At 39.8% G+C, this 10,439-nt stretch overlaps 2 long non-coding RNA genes across 2 annotated transcripts in view; one reads left to right on the top strand and one right to left on the bottom strand.

Annotated features, from left to right (window-relative positions):
• The window catches only part of LOC144578026 (uncharacterized), a 145,622-nt gene that overhangs the window by 72,478 nt on the left and 62,705 nt on the right, over positions 1 to 10,439 (bottom strand). The window lies entirely within an intron of this gene.
• LOC144578025 (uncharacterized) lies at positions 2,556 to 10,302 on the top strand. Its single transcript, XR_013522979.1, has 5 exons — positions 2,556 to 2,602; positions 6,244 to 6,313; positions 6,483 to 6,545; positions 8,922 to 9,031; positions 10,130 to 10,302. It is a non-coding gene; the product is annotated as an uncharacterized LOC144578025 (long non-coding RNA).

The raw sequence follows: 10,439 nt of genomic DNA, 5'->3' as shown, positions 1-10,439 counted from the left end.
AAGAAAGTCCTGGCGTTTGTTACAATATGGATGAACCTTGACAACACAATGCCATGTCAATGTAGGCAGCAGCAGAAAAACACGTACCGTATGATTTCACTGAAATGAAGTACCTGAGTTACCCAGGGTATCAAATTCATAGAGACAGAAAGTAGAATGGTGACAGTCAGGGGCAGTGGGGAGGACGAAATGGGGAGTTATTATTTAATCATTTAGAATTTCAGCTCTACAAGATAAAGAGGAATTCTGGAGGTAGATGGGGGTAACTGTTACGACATTATAAATGTAGGTAGTATCACTGAACACTACATTTAAAAAATGTTAAGATGGTCAATTTTGTGGTATATATTTTTACCACAATAGGAAACTGGGAAAAAATGGTGTAATTGGAGGTGAGAAAAGATGAAATAAATTGCACGAGGGAAACTGGTCAACTTACACTGAGGAGAATTAAGGTGCATGCAAAACTGATAAAAGAGATGAGAGTTAAGTACATTATTTATCATTTCACAATGAATCAAGGAGTAATAGGAAATTACACTGTCATCAAACATTAGGTAGAATAGGAGAGAGATTTGGCAGTGTGAATGAGCTGCATTTCATTTCTCATGTGAGGCAGCTAACAGCATTGTTTGTAATCCATACATCATGAAATAGATAAAACAGGCATTATTGGGAGTTGCAAAGATTGCCACCAAAAAAAAAAGCAAATGACTTAGGGAAATTACATGTAGTTTATAGAAGCAAAGTAAAAAATCAGAAAAATCTGATTTTTATTGTTGCCTTTTCTGTACTACTGGATAAGCTGCCTTGTGAATGTTTACCACTTTGACAAGACTTTTTTTGGGGGGAGATGGAGCCTCACTCTGTTACCCAGGCTGGAGTGCAGTGGCCCGATCTTGGCTCACTGCAACCTCTGTCTCTGTGGTTCAAGCAATTCTCCTGCCTCAGCCCCCTGAGTAGCTGGGACTACAGGTGCATGCCACCACACCTGGCTAATTTTTTTATTTTTAGTAGAGACCAAGTTTCACCATGTTGGCCAGGCTAGTCTCAAAATCCTGACTTCTTGTGATCCACCTGCCTCACCCTCTCAAAGTGCTAGGATTACAGGTGTGAGCCACTGCACCCGCTCAAAACATTTTAAAAATATAATCTGTCAACACATTAAATACTATACAGTCATCAAAACTCAGATAGTGTTTCATGTGTTGGTTTTTAAAAAATGTTTGTCAGACATTGTAAAGTTAAATAAAGCAAATTATCAATAATATAACTGTAAGATAAAACCACTATGGGGTAAAAATTCTGTGGGTAATTATGGGTCTGTTAGTTATCTATTGTTCAGTATCAAAACACCCAAAAACTCAGTGGCTTCACACAAGAAGCATTTATATTGTTCATGAGGTGGCCAGTTGGCTGAATGTTTCTTTTCATCACTGCTGGGATTGTGTCTGACATCATCTGTGTGTAGGGTAGGTCTCTCTGCTGACAAGGCTGGGATATCTCATATGTTGGGAAAACACTTGGCTGGAGGCTGGTCTAGTATGGCCTCGGCTGGGATGACTGGGCTCTTCTCCACCTGATGACTTTAATCAGCTAGCAATCCAGCCCAGGCTCATCCTCATTTAGCTTCAGGTGTTCAAGAGGGAGAAGGGCACAGGGATTTGTAAACGGATTTGTAAAACCCAGGCTGGAAACTGCATCAGATCCCTCTACTGCATCATGTTGGCCAAAAGCAACTCATAAGGCCAGTTCAGAACTAACATAAAGGCCAAAAATGCTAGGAGGCCAATGATTAGGGCCATGGATAATATCATTTTTTGTATTAAACATTTTATAAAATTATAGAAAAAATTACACAAAGATGCAAGCTAAACATATAATTGTAGGTACCTTGTCATGTGAAATTAAAGAACTTAGATGATCTTTTCCCATTTTATAAATTGTTCTATTGTTCGATTTTAATTGCACATATATATTTATCTCAAAAATAAATGAAAGGGTATTTTGTTCATTTAATGAACAAAAATACTTTCATCTCATGGATAAACAACATCCCAATTTAAAAAGGAGTGGATCAGGAAAGACAGAAGAGAAGAGATCACTTGTGTGGGTTTATCAGATAGTGAAGGGAGTATCACAACTTAGCAATCCTCAGTCAGCCTCTTTCCCTTACCTTCCAAATTCACACTTCCGAGGCTGAGTAAGTATGAGTGAAGTAAAGACTCCTGACCATTTAGAGGCTGATGGCAGCAGAGAGACAAACAGAGGTTTAATGTGACTTATTAACAATGTTAAAAATAGGTGGAAAAAGAGCACAGAGACGTGTTCTCGTGAGAGTGCGCATGCTTTCATTCTGATCACTTCGTTGTATCAAAAAGAAAAAACACCCTCTGTTTCCTGTTTTCCAAAGGAAAGCAGCTGTACATTAAATCAGGAGTCTAATCGTATCTTGGCAAAGAAAAGGAGAATTTGAGGACCTGGAGTTTTCCATTTAGGGTAGTATCAACAAGCTGGTCCACTGAGAGGAAAGCACGCCTGTTGAAATTGCTTTTGTTTTCATAGCTTTTTCCTGTCCAGGAAGCAGGAGCAGCCATGGCTGGTGAGTGGCCTCAGTTTTTCTGCTCTTTATGGCTATATTTTGAGAGAGTTATAGTTCAAGGGAAAGAAGAAGGCAGACTGGAGGGGGATCTCCCAAGACCTAATTATTTTACTCTGGGTATGGAGGGAGATATGGGAGCTTGGGGCACAGCACTGAAAATGCCAACCAAGTGTCTTAGTTAATACGTTACCACTTCTCAAATGAAAGAAAAATGTAAAAACATCTGGATCTCTATTCTTTTTTTTGAGATGAAGTTTCGCTCTTGTGACCCAGGCTGGAGTGCAATGGCGCAATCTCGGCTCACCGCAACCTCTGCCTCCTGGGTTCAGGCAATTCTCCTGCCTCAGCCTCCTGAGTAGCTGGGATTACAGGCACGCACCACCATGCCCAGCTAATTTTTTGTATTTTTAGTAGAGACGGGGTTTCACCATGTTGACCAGGATGGTCTCAATCTCTTGACCTCGTGATCCACCCACCTCGGCCTCCCAAAGTGCTGGGATTACAGGCGTGAGCCACCGCGCCCGGCCCCTGGATCTCTGTTCTTAAACTTTTCCTTTTATTTTAGACTCTTCTTTTAACTGATACTGACCCGAAATTCTCATTCATTTCGTAAGTGTTCTGTTACGGGGAGGGTGGAAAGCCAGGCGGTTGAACAGGGTAACTTGCATTTCCTCCATATTTCTGCTTTCTGTGTAACCTTTCCCTTACTGCAGCAAACGGATCAGCTACAATATGTGCTAAGTCTCGGCATATGCAGCTTCCCTGCCGGCCTTGATAAAGAAAACAAAACAGGTGTTATCTTACAGATGAATGCATTTATGTTTCACTGCTGCACATATTGAATGCAATGTCCTTTCAAACTCGTTTTTAATAAAAGTGAAAAGAAAATAAGGAGATCATAGGAGATGCAAAGACTAAACTGAGTCAGCTGTCACCAAGTTCCTTAGTGAACTCACTAGGCTTCTCTGATTCTATTTCACCACCTAAGGAAATGGAGAGAGTTGAAGCAAGATAGGAGCTTTTCTACCTGTGGTCCTTGCAACAGACGCGTCAGCATGACCTGAGAAATTGTTAGAAATGAAAATTCATGGCCCCGTTCTCACCTATTCAATAAAAATTTTTTGGAGTAGGGTGCAGGAAGCTCTGCATACTAAGCTTCCTGTTGATTCTTATGCACATTAAAATTTGGGAACCACTACCCTAGAACGCGGTAGCTAAAGTTCTGTCCATACGTAAGATTCTATCATTCTCGCAGGTAAGAAACCATCCATAGAGAATTTGTTCAACATGGCAAAGACGCTGACTGGGAAATTTCTAAGTGGCATTTCTGATCAATTGATGGAAAATAGTTCATTAGATGCAGAAGAGTCATGGATTCTAGTAGAAGGTGTGAACTTCGTTCTGAAAAATGCTGGAAACCTTCCTGATAATAACACTGATACAGCTAAAGTGACAGATAAAATATTTAGGGACCACCTACTAAACCCCCAAAACCTATTGAGTTTAGGTGAATATTGTGGGGCTAAGAGCTAGTAACTCATTCTTTCTGTTCTATTCCTCTTACTTTTTGTCTTGTTTATTTTTCCCTTCTCCAAATGGAGAATCAACTATCCCCATCTTAGGACCTTCTTCAACTATCCTTTCCTTTCCTTTCCCTCCCTCCCTCCCTCCCTCCCTCCCTCCCTCCCTCCCTCCCACTGCCTCTATTCAACCACTGCCTCCCTGGTGCAAGCAAGTCTCCTGCCTCATCCTCCTGAGTACCTGAATTTGCAGGAACCCTCCACCATGCCTGCTAATTTCGTTTTTGTTTTTTGGAGATGGAGTGTCCCTCTATTGCCCAGGCTGAAGTGCAGTGGTGCAATCTTGGCTCACTGCAATCTCCTCCTACCAGATTCAAGCAATTCTCCTGTCTCAACCTCCCAGTAGCTGGCACTACAGGCATGCACCACCACACCCAGCTACTTTTTATATTTTTAATAGAGATGGGGTTTCATCATGTTGACCAGGATGGTCTCGATCTCTTGACCTCGTGATCTGCCCACCTTGGCCTCCCAAAGTGCTGAGATTAAAGACATGAGTCACCATGCCCAGCATTTTATTTATTTTTTTTAGTAGAGATGGGGTTTCACCGTGTTGGACAGATGGGTCTCGAACTCCTGATCTCAGGTGATCCTCGTGCCTTGGCCTCCCAAAGTGCTGGGATTACAGGCATGAGTCACCAGGCCTAGCCTCCTGTTTATCTTATTTAATGCCAAAAAATTTACTAATCCACCCCAATTGCTTTTACACTGCTGCATACTCTTTTAACAATACTCACTCTCATCACTCCATACAATTTACTTACTCATATTATTATGTCTCCCTCTGCTGAAATGTAAGCCCCACCTTGAGGGGATCTTTGCCTGCTTTGTTTATGAATGTATCCTAAACACATAGAAATGATACCTGACACATAATAGGTGCTGATTAATTATTGTTAAATGAACGGTGTGGAGACATTAAATTCGGTGATAGCCTTTGGCTATTCTGGGCTCCTCTGTGGCCTTTAGAGTTATTCTCAGATACAGAATGTATAACAGGGGAATATCTGTTATCTTTTGCTTAGCTGTGGCTTTTCCCCAGAACGAAATGTCTGGAAATCTAGATTTCTATTTAAGGAAGGAATAAGGAATTCATGGGTTAGTGGGGTATGGATGTTTCTTTGGAGCACAGATTGGCACACTTTTTCTTTAAAAGATAATGAATATTTTACTCTTTCTGGACCAATGACTCAAACCATCTATTGTAGCTCAAAAGCAGCAACAGACTTTAAGTACATGATGGGTGTGTTGATGTGTGTCCCATACAACTTTATTTACAAAAATGGGTGTTGGCTGATTCTGACCAACAGACTATGGGTTGCTGATTCCTACTCCAGACTGTAATACATAAATGAGTATACTCCCAATTCTTGGACATGCATCTGGAATTATTTTGGTTGTAGATAGACTATTTTTTTTTTTTTTTTTTTGAGACAGAGTTTTGCTCTTGTTACCCAGGCTGGAGTGCAATGGCACAATCTCGGCTCACTGCAACCTCCGCCTCCTGGGTTCAGGCAATTCTCCTGCCTCAGCCTCCTGAGTAGCTGGGATTACAGGCACGCCCCACCATGCCCAGCTAATTTTTTTGTATTTTTAGTAGAGACGGGGTTTCACCATGTTGACCAGGATGGTCTCGATCTGTTGACCTCGTGATCCACCCGACTCAGCCTCCCAAAGTGCTGGGATTACAGGCTTGAGCCACCGCGCCCGGCCTTATAGACTATTTTTTATACATAGATGTACTTTCCTTCCTCAGAATGAACAGTGCTGTTGCATAAAAACTTTGATTAAAGATTTTGATTATTCCTTGAATTCTATAAGTAGAAAGATAACAAATTCTTCTTTGTTTTATAGAAACTTTGCCTCCCTTTTCACTTGGCAGAATGCCATATTCCTCTAGAACAAACTTGATGCTTAGAAAATAGGCCAAATCTTCATGCTTCATAGAGTAGCCCCATGCTAGCATAGTCATCTACTCATCAGTGCAAAGGCAAGAGTGTGAAGTGTGCAGGTTCTCGAAACTTAGTTCTGCTGACAAATCTGTTTTTCATATTGTTTCAGTATATGTTTCATTCTGAGAGTGAGAACAATGAATCTGAAGAAGGCTCTGCAGAATCTTCCTTTTCCACAGGTAACTGCCTCCAAACACCAAATTCCAATGGAAAACTCTTAGAGCTCTATTGTTGTGAGATGGTATCTCAGTAAAGACCTGGGAAGCCTGTGTTCACAGTCAATTTAATCTTTGGAAATGGCTTTCAGATAGAGTACTAATCCTAAACCTTGTCTTCATTCTATTGCAGAATCTGAAGAAGAAAATGAAGAAGGAGCTGCATCAGCCCAGTCAATGGCTGTTTCTCGAAAAGGTAAATTGACACCAAAAAAGTGGTTGCTGGCCTCACAAGGAGTCCTGTGTTATAGAGGAAACACCATTGCATTGAGGTTCAGACCACATAGGTTATCTCTCACCTCTCCTTGCAACAAAGTATCTCAAAAACAAGATGAGCACATACATGCCTGCTCTTAGGTTCTCCTCGGAACTCAGAAATGAGTCAAAATGAAGAACCTGAGCAGAATGCTGTATTGGTCCAAGCATCAACTCTGACACGGACAGGTACTATCTATCCATGGACATATCATGACATTATTTGAGATAGGGCAGAATTTTAAAAAGACTTATGGGGTAATGCATAGAGAACTGGAGTAAAAGCCAAGAACACTGTATATACTGAGCCCATCGCTGCCACGACCTATGTGATTTCATGTAAATATCCCCAGCTTTCTGAGACTCATATTTTTAAATGGAATTTAAAATTGAAGAGCAGGGAAGTAAGTGCTAATCTTGCTTTTAACATCCTTAAAAAAGGTGCAAAACTGCAGATATGTAAGAAACTACTAACTGCACAAAACAGAATAAGGATGTGGTTAAGAAAAGCACATACAAAGTAATAAAAACTGCAAACAAGTCACACATGCTGTGTAGTCACCAAGGAAACTGATCATCAGGCTACATTAAAGAATTGTGGTGTCTGGAGTGGTAGATGAGCAGAAGTGATAATGTTGTCTTTCGAGTACCATAATTTCAAAAGTTCTGAGCAAACTTAAAAAGGAATGAAAACCTGTAACCTTTTATCAATGGTTTTATCCATTCAGTATCTATTAATTGAAAATCTACTGTATGCTGTTCTAGTACTGTGTATGGCAGTAAGCAGGAAAGACAAAGCTCCTACTCTCATAGAGTTTGCAATGTAGTGAAGGTATGTAGATAATAAACATGTAAATAATAAATGGTATGATTTCAGAGAATGTGTAAAATAAAAGAGGATTAGGCTATAGAAAGAGGTGGTGTGTGTGTGTGTGTGTGTGTGTGTGTGCACGCACGTGTGCGTGCCAGGGGTGGGCAAAGGAAGGCCAGTGAGCCAAGGGGGTTAGCCATGACCTCTCCCCAGAGGTGGCATTTCAGTACAGACTTGAACGTGGGGACGGAGTTGTGCCTAACTCTGAAACAAAAGTGTTCTCTGGAAAGGGAAAACAAGAGCAAGGACCCCGAGACAGTAATGCTCTGGCTGTTCAGGAAGGTTACGGACCCTCTGGCTGCAGAGTAGAAAATTAGGGAGAGTATAAGTAGTGGAGCTATTAAAGAGTCAGGCTGGGGATCTTATTTGCAACAGAAAACACTGGATAGTTGCTTTTTATTTTTTTTTTCGGACAACTCTTTATTAGTAGTTGATGATCCTGACAAATTCCAGGAGGGCTGCATAGCCTCTGCTCTTCCTAGCCATTGATTACAGTTAACATCCATTGCTAAAACAAGTGCTTAAACTTGTTTAAGTATTAAAGAATATTTTTGTGCAAGCTAAGTTTTTAAAATATAACCCACAAGTGAAAGAGAGCTGTTAATCTCCCACTTTTCTTTCCATCTCTTTTTTTTCCCCTTTCTTACCATCTGTTTTATTTTCTTTCCCAATAACAGTCTTTTTCTTGTTCCTCTGTTTTTTCCTCTTCTCTTTTTTCTTTTCCTTTTTCATAGAATTTACTTTCTTCCCTTTGTACTCTCAATTCTTCCTTTAATTTCCCTGCCAATGTAGAAATCATTACATGCTAATAGAGCCAAGTACATTGCAACTGCAAGGACATTCTGTCTACAACAGAAAAATTATAAATGATGAATTTTGTCTTCATTTATACTACCTTAGAAGTTGTTAAACGAGGAGCGATAGGTAAGTGTAGCATCAAAAAGGCCCGTTGAAAATGATTTAAATATTTCAGTTACGAAGACAATAGCTTTTAGACTAGGTTTATGGCACTAGCGTTGACGAAACGTTGTTAAATTTGGGATATGTTTTTGGCAGCAGAATCAATGAAAACTGAATAATGGTTTGAATATGGGATGTGAAAGAAAGGAAATAATAAATAATGACTAGGTTTTTGGCTTGGCAACTGGGGTAGATGGTGCCATTTACTGAGTCGGTGAAAACAGATGTGAGGAGACACAGATCTGAAGGAGTGTACAGTATCAGGAGTCCTGTTTCTTATGTTTAGTTTGGAACATGTGTTACCTCCAAGGGTGGACGTTGAATAGGCAAATGGATGACTTCACAGAGAAATCTCGACTGGGAAAAAGCTGGAGATTCGTCAGCATGTAGATAGTATTTCATAAAAATACCAAAGGCATGGCTCCAGGAGTCTTCCAATGTGTAAAAGATCACATCCTCCAATATTCTGATGCGTTTTATTTGCAGATAATGTTTCTTGGAGGCATGAAGCAAATGGCTCTATCTTCATTTCCAAAATTATCCACTACTTCAAAGAGTATTCTTGGAGTCATTATCTAGAGGAAACTTTTTGAAAGGTAGGGGTCCTCTTTTATTTTCAATGTTATGCCCCAGAAAGCTTTGCAAAACCACTTGTAAATTTTTGTGGGGAATCTTAAAGCTCTTAAGTCATTCTGATGATCCTTCCTGTATTCCAAGTTTATTCAAAGAGGAAGTGTTCCGAAATGGTACATAGAACCACTGTGGGTTTTCCCAGTAACTTGATTCTGATAGCATGGCTCACCCAGGGAATTCTTTTTAGAGTAACAATTCATTTGTGTATGTGCTATATCTAAGGAAAAGCTAAAAATATCTCTGTTTACATTATCTAGCTACAGCCTTAATACACAACATGAATTTTCACACTCCTGACAGAGTCAGATTTTCCTTTTATAAACTCTCTTAAGGCTTTCTTTACTACTTTAGGTTCAACGTTCATTTGACACACCAAATGTACTGACCTAGTTGCCCACCATTGAAAGCGTGTCCATGACATGATATTTCTGTCTCTTTCCTGGGAGTTAAAACTCATAAGAAGCAACTCAGGTAAATATATTCTAGAACTGGATTTGAGTGCTCCCTGCTCAGTCTATTCAGAAAGTCTGGAGAGAATGGAGAGCAAATGATGGCCTATCTGCCCACTTGTTATAGAGGCTGATGTTATTTCCCTTTTCTTAGCAACCCCAGTAAAACCCTGGTTTTATACGACATCAGCCATAGTATATATAATGGTTGTATAAGTAATGGCAGTCCGATAGAGTTCAGCTAGAAAACCCTTTACTTACAATTTCTCTCAAGGAACTACTCAGCGAGTAGGGAATATTAGACTCTGATGCATGCAGAAAATACAGTCATTGAAAATGTGATGTACAGCCAGTGTTCGTCTCTCTTTACCCGAAAGTCAGTTTTTCGGAGTCACATTCTCCTCTGCTTGTGATGAGGCTTTCCTATACCACATGTCTGACTAGCTGCTAAATCTATGCTGAGGCAATGAGACTCTACTAGAGATCTTCCCATTCGCGGATGACAAGTCCATAGCCTGTTTGTGAAGGTATTCCTCACAGTAGAGATTAGTTATATTTATATCTCACCTCTAGTAGCCAGATTACTCAGGTTCTTTTCTCTACTTTCTCTAGGAAAATGAAGGTATTGTGGTATCTCTGAATCTGCTACTTGAAAAGGTCAATTTTTGATTAAGAGGATTTTCATACCAAACTGCTCAGCTGTCCACCTTTTGCAAATACCACACTAAAATCAATCTCATGTTTTTGCTAAGTTAAGGCTTAATAAATTTGTTTATAAAATTGTGCTTGTTTTCTCATTTTCTCACAAAATAAGTCATGCTTATAGGAAAAAAATACATATTAAAAAGTATAAAAAGAAAAAATAATCATTGTCAAACTTTTTAAAATGATTCATAAAAACTCAAGTTATTTAAAGAAAAAT

This window comes from Callithrix jacchus, chromosome 10 (genome assembly GCF_049354715.1).
Source record: "Callithrix jacchus isolate 240 chromosome 10, calJac240_pri, whole genome shotgun sequence".
NCBI lineage: Eukaryota > Metazoa > Chordata > Mammalia > Primates > Cebidae > Callithrix > Callithrix jacchus.
The sequence above is the reverse complement of the archived record's forward strand: the minus strand, read 5'-3'. Positions and strand labels throughout refer to the sequence as shown.